Below are 13,417 nucleotides of genomic sequence, written 5' to 3'. Positions count from 1 at the left end.
AGATTTGTGGAACTCTTTTATAGAAGAGGTCAGAACTGGCAGGAACCCACCCCTGGTCTGACTAAACAAAATTTAATACCAAAAGAACAGCATCAAGACTTCCAACAACAATTTAACCTAATCCACACAACCGCTGTTATGTTACAAAAAAAACCCATCAAAGAGGGTTAATCTACCTACCAGATACATCCTCCAAAACTTACAAAATACAAGGTGAAACCAATTGGGTTGAGGGGAGCTTTTGATGTTCCCGGGGGAGGGGGCATATTATTTTATGTTAAGTTTATCTTTGGAAACACTGCCTATGTGACCAGACCAGGAAAAGCTGAATAAATTTAATTGATGGTATCTCTCTGTGTGTGTCGGTTTGTGCAACTTGTTATTTGGCTGTTCCGAAAGAAAGGGAAACCTATCTTAAACCTCAAATCATAACTATGTTTATTTGTTTCCTGACGTGCCTTTCTGAATGATGCAAGGGTTTGTTTGTTTTTTGCCAAGAGGTAAGTGGACTGAAATAATATTTGCTCTTAGGTTTAGCACTAGAAAGAACCAGACGTAAATGAGATTACACAGCGGAGGGAAGGAACAGTCAGTGGTGGGATTCAAATAATTTACCAACCAGTTCTCTGCCCTAATGACCAGGTGGGTAGGCGGGGCTCGGTGGTCATGTGATCATGTGGGCGTGGCCAACTCAATGTCACTCAGGTCGATGGGCACGTCACCTTAATTGTTACAATGGTAATAACGGTTAATCGGAGAGGCAGTTTCTGTAAGCAGGGCAATAAAGATCAGGCTAGAAACAACACCAGAATGTTTCCTTCCTGCCTTCCTTACAGGATTAGCCCTGGAAAGTGGGAAAAAACAAAAGATTTCTTCCAAAAACCAGTTCTCCGACTGCTTAGAAAGTTACCAACCGGTTGTCTTGAATAAATGCGAACTGGCTGAATCCCACCACTGGAACAAGTATATGAGGAGGAGAGAAGGATAGTAATAGCAGCAATCCTCGACTTACGACTAGCATTGAGCCCAGAGTTCTGTCCCTAAGTAAGAATAGTTATGAATTGAATTCTGTCCCTTTTACCACCTTCCTGGCTCCAGTTTTAAGTGAATACTGCAATGGTTAAGTTAGTAACACGATTGTTAAGGGAACCTGGCTTACTCACTGACTTTGCTTTTCAGGAGCAATAGCAATAGCACTTAGACTTATATACTGCTTTACAGCCTCTCTAAGCGGTTTACAGAGTCAGTCTCTTGCCCCCAATAATTTGGGTCCTCATTTTACCCAACTCAGAAGGATGGAAGGCTGAGTCAGCCTTGAGCCTGGTGGGATTTGAACTGCCAAACTGCAGCTAGCAGTCAGCTAAAGTAGCCTGCAGTGTTGCACTCTAACCACTGCGCCACCTCGGCTCACACATTGCAATATGTACCTATATGGAGTGCATTTATATGCCTAAATATTCAAATTAAGCATATTATATTATTGTGCACGCCCCATATATCTTCCTTCAAAATCAATTATCTAGGTCGCGAAAGGGGATCCCGTGACCTCAGGACACTGCAATGGTCATAAAACATGAGGCCAAGCATCTGAATTTTGATCGCGTGACCATGGGGATGCTGGAACGGTCGTAAGTGTGAAAAACGACCCTTTTCAGTGCCGCTGTAACTTTGAACAGTCAGTAAGTGAACTGTTATGAGTGGGGACTACCTTTATTAAGGATAGGAAGCAGGGAGGGAGGTGGCAGGCAGGGTCTAGGGGAGGAAAAGTCAAAAAAAGTCAAAATGATGACTCTCCCCCCCCCTTATAATGAAAGACAGTAATGGGTTGTGGGAATGGCCTTGAGAGACCGGAGGAAGAGCTGCAGTTTAGACTAGGGCTCTCATCCTGGGCATCCCCTTATAATGAAAGACAGTAATGGGTTGTGGGAATGGCCTTGAGAGACCGGAGGAAGAGCTGCAGTTTAGACTAGGGCTCTCCATCCTGGGCATCCCTTTAATGAAAGACAGTAATGGGTTGTGGGAATGGCCTTGAGAGACCGGAGGAAGAGCTGCAGTTTAGACTAGGGCTCTCCATCCTGGGCATCCCCTTATAATGAAAGACAGTAATGGGTTGTGGGAATGGCCTTGAGAGACCGGAGGAAGAGCTGCAGTTTAGACTAGGGCTCTCCATCCTGGGCATCCCTTATAATGAAAGACAGTAATGGGTTGTGGGAATGGCCTTGAGAGACCGAGGAAGAGCTGCAGTTTAGACTAGGGCTCTCCATCCTGGGCATCCCCTTATAATGAAAGACAGTAATGGGTTGTGGGAATGGCCTTGAGAGACCGGAGGAAGAGCTGCAGTTTAGACTAGGGCTCTCCATCCTGGGCAACTTTAACGACTTGTGGACTTCAACTCCCAGAATTGGCTGAGGAATTCTGGGAGTTGAAGTCCACAAGTCGTAAAGGTTGGAGAGCCCTAGTTTAGACAGCTGTCATGCAAAAAATGGCCTCAGCCTCTGGAAGGAGGGGGAGGCGTGGGAAGCGTTTCAGAAGGAACCCTCCCTAGTTCCCCAGAGCGTATAAAAGAGAGAAGGGGGCAAAATACTGTTAGACTTGCGCCATTTTATTCATGAAACCTTGCAGTAAAAATAAGAGGATTCGTTGTTGGTGCTCGGGCTACCTCACAGGGCTAACAATAACGCCCCCATCTGCATAGGAATAAGAAGAAAAGAAAGAAAAAAGAAAAGAAAGAAAAGAAAAAAAGAAAAAAAAAAGAAAAGAAAAAAGAAAGAAAAAGAAAAGAAAAAAAAGAAAAAAAAAGAAAAAGTAATGCAAATGCTGGTAGAGAAACAGAAGCTGGTCTGGATGCCAGCTTCCGACAGGGCATTCATTGGGCAAAGGGTTTGCTTTATATCCGTATTCTTGTCTGCTCTGTTGGCCAGTCAAATTATCTTATCTTCAGTCAATAAGATCAAAGGCTGCATTATGAAACTTATAAAGTGAATTCAATAGACGTTTCTTTCTTTCTTTTTCTTTTTTCCTTCCTCCCTTTCCTTTCTTCTTTCTTTCCTTTCATTTTCTTTCTTTTATTTCTTCCATTTCCTTTCCTTTTATTCCTCTCACTTCCCCTCCCCTTCATCCTTCCTTCCTTCTTTCCTTTTCTTCCTTTCCTTCCCTTTTCATCTTGTCCTTTCTTCTTTCTTTTTTCCTTCTTGTTCTTTCTTTTTCTTCCTTTCCCTTTCCCTTTATTCCTCTCTTCTCTCTTCCCATCCCCTTCTTTCCTTTCTTTTCCTTTCCTTCATTTCTTTCCATCCTTTCTTTCCCCTCCCTCCCTTCATTTCTTCTTTCTTTTCTTTTTATTTCTTTTATTTCTTCCCTTTATTCCTCTCTCTCTATCCCTTTCCTTCCTTTCTTCCTTCCTTCCCTCCTTTCCTTCCTTTCTTTATCTTTCTTTCCATTTGGTGAATATTTTCCTGTGCTGCAGACAGATGCCCTGTGGGACAGTGATAAGAATAAAATGCAGAACTGCTTGTCTGGTTCCAACTGGAAGAGCAGCCACTCCTTCCTGTCATAACAATTCATTCTATCACGTCCAAATCTCGGTGCAACCCTGCCCCCGTTCTCAACACTCCTAGAACTGAGGCAGAAAATTCCCACAACTCAGGGAACAACTGAACCCACTTTGGTTGCCCTTTGGGACAGTTGCTTTTTACAAGGCCCTCCTTGATTTACGACCCTTTGTTTAGTGACTATTCAAACTTTCTGCAGCACTGGAAAAAGTGCCTTATACCTGGTCCTCACACTTACGACAATCGTAGCAACAATACAATACAATAGCAGAGTTGGAAGGGACCTTGGAAGTCTTCTAGTCCCTACCTACCTACCTATCTACTATCTCTCTCTCTCTCTCTCTCTCTCTCCCTCCCTACCCACCACCCACCCACCCACCCACCCTCCATCCATCCATCCATCCATCCATCCATCCATCCATCCATCCATCATCCATCTATCTATCTATCTATCTATCTATCTATCTATCTATCATCTATCTCAGTGTTTTTCAACCACTGTGCCACGGCACACTAGTGTGCCGTGACATAGTGTAAGGTGTGCCGTGGGAAAATTACTTTATATATAGTCAATATAGGCACAGAGTTAAATTTTTTTAACATTTTCTAATGGTGGTGTGCCTTGTGATTTTTTTCATGAAAAAAGTGTGCCTTTGCACAAAAAGGTTGAAAAACACTGATCTATCATCACCTATCTATCTATCATCTATCTATCTATCTATCTATCTATCTATCTATCTATATCTATCTATCTATCTATCTATCTATCTATCATCTATTTATCTATCTTCCTGTCTGTCTGTCTGTCTGTCTGTCTGTATCTATCTATATCTATCTATCTATATCTATCTATCTATCTATCTATCATCTATCTATCTTCCTGTCTGTCTGTCTGTCTGTCTGTCTGGCTGTATCTATCTGTCTGTCTGTCTGTCTGTCTGTCTGTCTATCTATCTATCTATCTATCTATCTATCTATCTATCTATCTATCTATCTAATTTATTTATCAAATCTTTTGGCCACCCGTCTTACCACTGTGTAACTCTGAGTGGTTTAAAATATTAAAAAGATAAAACTGTATAAATAAAACACTACAAAAATATAAAAACCACAAAGTACAATAGCTAAAAGATGTGGAGGGAGGCAGTAGGTTGAATAGGCAGCTGGTGGGGATCTGATATTAATCTATCAACTGCCCCCCCCCCCCGCATGAAGCCTCTACTTTGGAGCCACAAGCCAACTGGTAGAGCCAAGTCCTGAAGCTCTTGTGATGGGTTGGGAGGGCATGGGTTTCAACTGCCAGAATTTCTATCAATGATCATGTTGACAGTGGAACTCTGGGAGTTGAAATCCTTGCACCCAGAAATGTCCAAGATTAGGAAACACTACACATATTTGAATATTTATGAAGCTCTTGCTAATAAAAAACCCCAAAGAGCTGGATTATGCTCTCACCCCACCCTATGAAGTTCATTGAGGGCTGCTTTCTCCAAAGAGCAGGTATTGTCCATGAAAGTTCTCTCGCTTATTTTCTCCACTAATGGTCATGGGCAGAGGAGGCCAGAGGAGGAGAAGTGGTGCTGAAGGACCAGGCCTGGGTGTAGGACAGCATTAACCAATGTTGACCAATCTAGAAACATTTGATGTGACTTAGATGGGAAATCACCAAGAATCCCAACAAAAACACCCTAATCTTCCTTGCTTCTAAGGGAGCTTCCTAAATAAGTATGTAAAAGTCCCTAGGAGTTGAACAGTTCAAAGGACTTCTCCTTTTACACTTTCCTTCCCCAGCAAACACTTTCTGAGATGAATCACTTTCAGTTTCATGTCTCTGGAGACTTTCAATCATCCTGGGTCATGGTTGTCCCAAAGGGGCTTTTTTTTTTCAAAAGGCAACTGGACTTTCTTGGTGGGGGGAGGGTATTACCCCTTGAAAACATTTTGCTTCACATCCAAGAAGCTTCTTTAGTTCTGAATGGTGTGGAATAGAAGCGTGTGTCCTTTCAGCAGTTCCAAGAAGGTTCCACACATACTTATTTGCACTCTGACTCAGAGGATCCTGAAGGTATAGATAAATCCCCAACTGGCCTCAATGACTGTCAGATAGCTAAGGACTAACCTCAGAGTGAGAATAGAATAGAATAGAATAGAATAGAATAGAATAGAAGTGAATAGAATAGAATAGAATAGAATAGAATAGAATAGAATAGAATTCTAATAGAATAGAATAAGAATAGATGGACTGGACTAGACTAGACTAGAATAAGAATAGACAAGACTAGAATAGACTAGAAATAATAGGAATAGACAAGACTAGACTAGACTAGACTAGACTAGACTAGACTAGAATGGACTGGACTGGACTGGACTGGACTAGACTAGACTAGAGTAGAGGTAGAGGTAGAGGTAGAGGTAGAGGTAGAGGTAGAGGTAGAAGTGGAATGGAGTGGAGTGGAGTGGAGTGGAGTGGAGTGGAGTGGAGTGGAGTGGAGTGGAGTAGGTAGAGTAGAGTAGAGTAGAGTAGAGAATGTAGAATGTAGAATGTAGAATGTAGAATTTGGAGTGGAGTGGAATAGAATAGAATAGAATGTAGGGTGGAATGGAGTGGAGTGGAATGGAATAGACTAGAATAGAATAGAATAGAAGTAAGTAAAATAGAATAGAATAGAAGTAAGTAGAATAGAATAGAATAGAATAGAATTCTTTATTGGCCAAGTGTGATTGGACACACAAGGAATTTGTCTTTGGTGCAGATGCTCTCAGTGTACATAAAGAAAAATAGAATATATCATCAAGAATCATAAGGTACAACACTTAGTGATAGCCAATGGTTACTATAAGCAATCAAATCATACTAGGAAACAAATGAAACAATATAAATTGTAAAGACACAAGCAACATGGCTAGTCATAAGTGGGAAGAGATAGGTACTAGGAAGGAAGAGAAGAATAATACTAATACAGTCCTAGTAAATAATTGGACAGTGTTGTGGTGATTAGTTGTTTATCAGAGTTATGGCATTCGGAGGGGGGCGGGAACTGTCCTTGTGGCTAGTTGTTCTGGTGTGCAGTGCCCTATAGCATCGTTTTGAGGTTGCATCGTTTTGAAGTTGAAACCATTTATGTGAGGGGTCTGTAGATATTTTCACACCCTTCTTTTTGACTCGTGCAGTGTACAGGTCCTCAATGGAAGGCAGGTTGGTAGCAAATTGCTTTTTCTGCCGATCTAATTATCCTCTGAAGTCCGTGTGTGTCTTGTTGGGTTGCAGAGCCAAACCAGACAGTTATGGAGGTACAGATGACAGACTCAATCATTCCTCCGTAGAACAGAATCAGCAGCTCTTTGGATCATAGGAATAAAGTGGTGGGGAAGCATCGTCCCCCGCCTTTGCAGAGACCACCCTTGGCAAGTTGCGCAAACACAGCAAATCTCACTGTCTGGCCTGTGGGAAAAAGCAGTTTCTCACACGTGTGCCAGGCTGGGCTGCCAATCAAAACATGCCTGATCCTGTCCGATTCCCCTGTGTTTACCTGCCATTCATGACTTCCCTTGGGAAACTTCAGTCTGCGGTGGGAAGAAGGGATGGGATGGGGGTGCAGGATGTTTAACATTTTTAAGCACAGGTAAGTCCTGAACTTACAACCGTTCGTTTAGTGACGATTTGAAGTAACAACGGCGTCGGGGGGAAAAATTGACTTAGGGCCATTTTTCACACCTACGACCGTCGCAGCGTTCCCATGGTCACGAGATCAAAATTCGCCCACTTGGCAATGAGTTCGTATTTATGACAGTTGCGGAGTCCTGGGTTCCTGTGATCCGCTTTTGCGGCCTTCTGACAAACATCACAGAAAAGGGAACAGGGTGGAAGTTGGAAGGGGATTAATATGTATAAGCAAATCATATTATCATTATTAGGAATGTGGTGGCTCAGTGGCTAAGACACTGTTGATCAGAAAGGTTGGTAGTTCGGCAGTTCGAATCCCTAGCGCCGCGTAACGGAGTGAGCTCCCGTTACTTGTCCCAGTTTCTGCCAACTTAGCAGTTCAAAAGCAGGTAAAAATGCAAGTAGAAAAATAGGAACCACTTTGATGGGAAGGGAACAGTGTCCCGTGCGCCTTCGGCATTTAGTCATGCCGACCACATGACCATGGAGATTTCTTCAGACAGTGCTGGCTCTTTGGCTTTGAAACAGAGATGAGCATCGCCCCATAGAGTCAGGAACAACTAGCACAGATGTGCAAGATAACGGCGTTCTGTACACCTTCATCTGAAGTGGTGCCTAGGCAGGGGGTTGGACTAGAAGACCTCCAAGGTCCCTTCCAATTCTGTTATTCTATTCTACTCCTAAAAGGGACACGGTGACTCAGTAGTTGAGACACTGAGCTTGTCGATGAGAAAGGTTAGCAATAGCAATAGCAGTTAGACTTACATACCGCTTCATAGGGCTTTCAGCCCTCTAAGCGGTTTACAGAGTCAGCATATCGCCCCCACAGTCTGGGTCCTCATTTCACCCACCTCGGAAAGATGGAAGGCTGAGTCAACCCTGAGCCGGTGAGATTTGAACCGCCGAACTGCAGCTAACAGTCAGCTAAAGTGGCTGCAGTACTGCACTCTAACCACTGCGCCCCCTCGGCTCTTACATTCTTACCATTATTATTATGTATACATAAATTGACGCAGACAATACACTGTTTGCTAAGCACTAATGTACAGAAAATGTATAAATAAAATATATAAAAGAAAGAAAAAGGAGCAAAAACGTGTTTTCTATAAACAGGGTCGTGAACAAGAATGTCATGTGAGGGACACAATCAAGGGACAAAGTATAAAACAGGTGATAACAGAAACTTTAGTCCTAGCAATGCTCTAAAAAAAATTGGGAGGAAAGTCCAAGAATTTGAGGAAAACAAAACTATCCAGAGTCAGCACAGGTTTTTTAAAAGTAAGTTCCGTGTCGTCTATGAAAAATACAGAGCAACCCAATGACCCCCAGATATTTGAGACTACGGCCCCCATTGTTCCCAGCCATCGTAGCAGTGTAGGAAGTTAGCACTCAACCCCCTCCTAGAAAAATGAAATATTCTAGGACAGTGTTTCTCAACCTTGGTGACTTTAAGTCCCGTGGACTTCAACTCCCAGAATTCTGGAAGTTGAAGTCCCGTGGACTTAAAGTCGCCAAGGTTGAGAACACTGTTCTAGGACATATTAAAAAGGGAGAATATGTTTCATAAATATTATATTTATGGAGAAACATGTTTTAGGCAGGAAACAGAGTCATCTCAATAGCCCACAGCACAGTGGTGGGATTCAAATAATTTAACAACCGGTTCTCTGCCTTAATGACTAACTGGGTAGGCGGGGCTCGGTGGTCATGTGACTGGGTGGGCGTGGCCAACTCAACATCACGCAAGTTGATGGGCGCTTCAACTTAGCTGTGACAATGTAATAAGGGTTAACCAGAGAGGCAGTTTCTGTAAGCAGGGCAATAAAGATCAGGCTAGAAACAACACCAGAATGTTTCCTTCCTGCCTTCCTTACAGGATTAGCCCTGTAAAGTGGGAAAAACCAAAAGGAGATTTCTTCTAACAACCGGTTCTCTGAACTGCTTAGAAAGTTAACAACCATTCTCCCGGATAGGTGCAAACTGGCTGAATCCCACCACTGCCACAGCAGATGTTAAGCACTTAAGAGACAAAGAGATAGCTAAGTCTATTCATAGACAAATGCCTTCACCCAAGATGCAACAAAGGTGGGATTAGCCCTCTACCCATCTCACCACATGGCACCTGGGAAGATTACATCACCCAGCAAGGCTCAACCAAGCCTGGGACTCAGGACAGCCTACAGAGTTGCCCCTGCATGGCTCCATGGGAGTCTGACAAGCAACCAGAATTCAAGCTCAAATTCAAACGCGCAGAGAGGGCATAAAACCCAGGCACTCTCCGCCTCTCTGCCCTTTTTCCCCAGGATCTCAAGCCACGTGGTCCTGTCCATTATCAATAACCTTCTTTCCAAGCAACTTCCATGAATCCAGTGTCTTTTCCCCCCACTTGGAACAGAACCCAGGACGTTTCTTCCAACAATTGAATGGATGTTGATATGGCTGAAGTAAACACCAGACGTTGTTGAGGTTCCTGGAAGTTCTTCATATCTGAGTCATTTTGGGATTGCTCCTGCAACGTGGAGAAATGTTGGCCTTCTCCCGGCTTTCTTTAGTGCTCTCCACTTGATGCTCCATCATCCTCAGCCACCAAAGAGAACGAAGCTCTGTTGAAATTCACTCAACCGCTTTGTTGCCAATGATTGAATTTGTATTTGAATTTGTAGCAAATCCTGCCCTCTGGAGGTTAACGCTTGAAACTACAGCTTCTTCCAGCAGGCACCACTATCGCCATTCTAAGCAATTCACACACTAACAAAGGAGGACATCGTACCCCTAGAGAATGCATATTGCGGCCACAATTTCCATGAAATCATAGCTGGCTTGGCAAATCCAGCTGCTGATAGTCCTTGCCTTACAACCATTTGCTTAGTTCAGTTATCACAGACTTCCCCCCGGAATTACTTATGAACTGGCTTTGGATTTGAACGGGAGCATACGTTGCTTAAGAGTCTTTGCAATGGAAATAAAAAACACAGGATCAGAAGATTGAATAAAAAATAGGAAACGTGCCGGTGACAACCTTGATCTACCTCTGGATTATGACCCTCTTCCCAAATGTTACTTAATCATTCAATCCTGTTCCGTGCACCTCCTTCACAAAAGCTTGATTTGGACTAGACTGCAACTGCGCCAGTGGTGGGATTCAAATAATTTAACAACCGGTTCTCTGCCCTAATGACCAGCTGGGTAGGCGGGGCTCGGTGGTCATGTGACTGGATGGGCGTGGCCAACTCAACGTCACTCACATCGATGGGCGCTTCGCCTTAGCTGTTGCAATGTAATGAGGGTTAACCGGAGAGGCAGTTTCTGTAAGCAGGGCAATAAAGATCAGGCTAGAAACAACACCAGAATGTTTCCTTCCTGCCATCCTTACAGGATTAAACCTGTAAAGTGGAAAAAAACAAAAGGAGATTTCCTCCAACAATCGGTTCTCTGAACTGCTTAGAAAGTTACCAACCGGTTCTTCCGAATAGGTGCGAACCGGCTGAATCCCACCACTGAACTTTGCGTAGGTGTCAACGCAGGCCTACATTGCAAAGAGGTTGATGGGCAAAAGGTTGCAGACCTCCCAAAATTTCAACCACGCATTGTGTGGAGATGTGCATGCTGAACGGTTGATCCAACTTCCTGCTGGGAAAATTTCCGGTGCTTTTGTTGGTTTGAGGACTCCCCAAGCCCAGGGGTGTCAAACTCAAGGCTCGTGAGTTGAATCCATCCTACGGGGCTATGTCGGTCTACTCGGGGTGAAGATGAAAGATCAGGCCAGTGTAGCTTCAGCCCGGTCTACCCAGCGCAAAAAGGAAACATGGCAGCCGTTTGGGGAGTAGCGCCAAGCTAGCCACACAGGGTGGGATTCAGCTGGTTCGGGCAAAGCAAAAGTTCCGGTGAGCATTTGGCCCTGTCCACCCACCCCAGGCTGTCCTGTCCTATATTTCCGTTTTTTTAGCCCAGCTGATTCCCATGGCACAGCGGATTGCTGCACATCAGCTGTTTTACTCACAGGCGCTGACATAGAAGGTAAGATTAAGATTAAGATTTAGTTTATTGTATGCCGCCCTTCTCCGGGAGGGACTCAGGGCGGCGAACAACTCAAAGGGGGAAAAAGGGAACATAAAACACAATACACGTGATTAAAATAAACAAGAATCATATAACCATACAAGTCGAGGGGGAGGGAAACTCATCAACCCCAGGCCTGCCGGCACAGCCAGGTTTTGACGGCTTTCCGGAAGGCCTGGAGAGAGGTGAGGGTCCGAATCTCCGCGGGGAGTTCGTTCCACAGGGCGGGAGCTGCCACAGAGAAGGCCCTCCCCGGGTAATAGCCAGGTGGCATTGGCTGGTGGACGGCACCCAGAGGAGGCCGACCCTGTGTGATCTAACGGGTCTTTGGGAGGTAATTGGCAGCACGCGGTCTCTCAAGTACCCAGGTCCAATACCATGAAGGGCTTTATAAGTGACGACTAGCACTTTGAAGCGTATCTGGAGACCGATCGGTAGCCAGTGCAGCTCGCAGAGGATGGTGTAACGTGGGTGTACCGAGGTGCACCCACAATTGCTCGCGCGGCTGCATTCTGGACGAGTTGAAGTCTCCGAATACTCTTCAAGGGCTGCCCCATGTAGAGCGCATTGCAGTAGTAAGTTTCAAAGCTTAGGACGGTCATTTTTTTTAATGCTGTCTGTGTGCAAAGTATGGTTGCATCCCATTGCTGTAGCCACGCCCACGCAGTTGGCCATGTCCCCCCCCCACCACCGAGGTCAACCACAACCCTGATGGGAGGCCCTTCGGATAGTCACTCACGCCTCGTCACCTCAAGACTGGATTACTGTAACGCGCTCTACATGGGGCTGCCCTTGAAGAGCGTTCGAAGACTTCAGTTAGTCCAGAACGCAGCCGCGCGAGCGATTGTGGGTGCACCTAGGTACACCCACGTTACACTATCCTCCGCAAGCCCATTGGTCCGGACACGCTTCAAGGTGCTAGTCGTTACTTTTAAAGCCTGCATGGCATCAGACCTGGTTACCTGAGAGACCGCCTCCTGCCAATTACCTCCCAAAGACCAACTCGATCGCACAGACTAGGCCTTCCCGGATTCCATCTGCCAGCCAATGCAGCTGGTGACTCCCTGTTGAGATCCGGACCTTACTACCCTCCTGGCCTTCCGTAAGCTACTAAGTCGTGGCTGTTCCGGCAGGCCTGGGGCTGTTGAAGTATCCAGCCAACTTTAATTGTGAATGTTGTAGTATTTTAAATTTTGTATTGTCTTATTTATCCCTTCCCTTTTTTGTAAGCCGCCCGGAGTCCTTCGGGAGTGGGCGGCATACAAAACTAATAAACTAAACTAAACTAAACTGATGCGGCCCTCAATGCAATTGAGTTTGAGATCCCTGCTCTAGCCAAAACATTAACATTTGCAGAAATACCCTCCCAACAAGAGACAGGATGGAAGGAAGAGAAAAGGAAGGAGAGAGGGTAGGAAGGGAAAGAGGAAGAGCAGGAGCAAAGGAGAGGTAAGGGAAGAAGGAAGGGGAGGAGAGGAGGAAGGAAGAAAGTAGAGAAGGGAGAGAGGGTGGAAAGAAAGAGGTAAGGAGAGAAAGAGGAGGAGAGAGGGTAGGAAGGGGAAGAGGAAGAGCAGGAGTAGGAGAAAGGTACAGGAAGAAGGAAGGGAACGAGAGGAGGAAGGAAGAAATTAGAGAAGGGAGGGAGGGAGAAAGAAAGGGAAAATAAGGTGGTGACAACAGGAGGAAGGGATGGTAAACAAAGCAACCCAAACTGTATATTAAACTATTAAATGAAATAATAAATGTATAAGAATGATAAATGTTAAAACACTGTAACCAAACGACATGCTGTATGTGATGGGGGGTTTTTGTGTGTTTTTTTTCATTGTTGTGTGGATGTGTTGTCTATGTAATAAAAATAAATAAATATATATATATATATATATATAATATATATATATATATATAAGAGACACCTGCGTTATCAACGCAGGAGAATATTTGTAGCTGGGGTTAAAACTGAGAGATCCTCGTTGCTCTCTGAGCGTGATGCTTTTCTTGCAGATGTTTCATTACCAAACTAGGTAACGTCATCAGTGCTAGGGACCCTTACATTCCCTGACAGGCACTGCTCACATCCAACCCAGGCTTAACCGCTATGGCCCCTCCTCCCAGCCTCCTTGCCCCAATGTTGAATTCCAGATGG

The sequence above is a fragment of the Thamnophis elegans genome, chromosome 12 (assembly GCF_009769535.1).
Source record: "Thamnophis elegans isolate rThaEle1 chromosome 12, rThaEle1.pri, whole genome shotgun sequence".
Taxonomy (NCBI): domain Eukaryota; kingdom Metazoa; phylum Chordata; class Lepidosauria; order Squamata; family Colubridae; genus Thamnophis; species Thamnophis elegans.
Note: the sequence above shows the minus strand (reverse complement) of the source record.